We start from the raw sequence: 1,393 nt of genomic DNA on the forward strand, positions 1-1,393 counted from the left end.
AATTGTTTCATATATTATTTAATGAAATTTTAATGAAACTGTTTCATGTATTTCTCTAAAATTAAAATAATGAAGACGATAATATCCATGATTAACACCCTCCACAATAAAAATGGTTAATCAACCTCTCATAATTACAAAAAAAAATGAACAAAATGATAAATTATGATTGGTTGAATGTGGTTTTCATGGTTTATACAAATTGGATGGTTTTTATTTGAACGTTCCCCTAGATATATATATATATATATATATATATATATATATATATTGGCCTAATCAAATAAGAACTAATTAGTTTGTGATAACCGTGAGGTCCAATCTCAACCACAAATCAATAGATAAATTAGGAAATTTATAATTTTGGTAATTTTTAATTAAAATTTTAATGTAAGGACATTTTAGGTATTTTCTCTTATCTCTCCTCTCTCCTCTCTTCTCTCTCCGTGCCTCGGCCACCGGCGATACCACAGTGGTATCACAATGCATCATATATGTGATTGGGTATCACACTATGGTCGTTTGTGCAGTCGATCGGATATGTAACACAGTGGTATCATAATGCATCTTATATATGCTTGAGTATCACACTGTGGTATCACCGGAGGACGGTGGCCGGAAGATAGAAACGGAGAGAGAAGAGAGGAGAGAAAATACCTAAAATGTCATTGCATTAAAATTTTAATTAAAATTTACCAAAATTATAAATTTCCTAATTTATCTATTGATTTGTGGTTGAGATTGGATCTCACGGTTACCACAAACTAGTCAGTCATCCCTTGAATGGACCTCTATATATATGGGCTTAATCAAATGAAAACTGTTTTGTTTGTAATAATCGTGAGATTCAATCTCAACCACAAATCAAAAGTTAAATTAGGAAATTAATAATTTTGGTAATTTTAACTTAAAATATTAATTAAGGGTATTTTAGAAATTTTATAAATATCCTCTCTCATCTCTCCTAGGGGTGTTCAAAAAACCAGTCGGACCGCTTAAACCGGCCGAACCAAGTCAAATCGGACCGTTTTTGACGGTTTGAGCGGTCTGGCGGTCCGGTCTGGTCTGAAAAATAGCAAAATCTGGCAGTACAGTCCAGTCAAATACATACATACATACATACATACATATATATATATATACATACATACATATATATATAGAGGGATGTTATTCTACACCCTTTGTCATTCCTACACTCTATACAACCCTCATCTCAACCATTCAATTTTTAATCAATTAATTGTTTCCTAATATAAAGTATTAATCATAATTAATRAACTYTATTCATATTCCATAAATATTCAAATCATAATAAATGAACTCCCATCATTTCTATAATTAATTGGGTTGCAAGGGTTGTACAAATGCACAAGGTTGTAAAAGAAATATA

This window comes from Cynara cardunculus, assembly GCF_001531365.2.
Source record: "Cynara cardunculus var. scolymus isolate 2C chromosome LG 10, CcrdV1, whole genome shotgun sequence".
Classification (NCBI taxonomy): domain Eukaryota; kingdom Viridiplantae; phylum Streptophyta; class Magnoliopsida; order Asterales; family Asteraceae; genus Cynara; species Cynara cardunculus.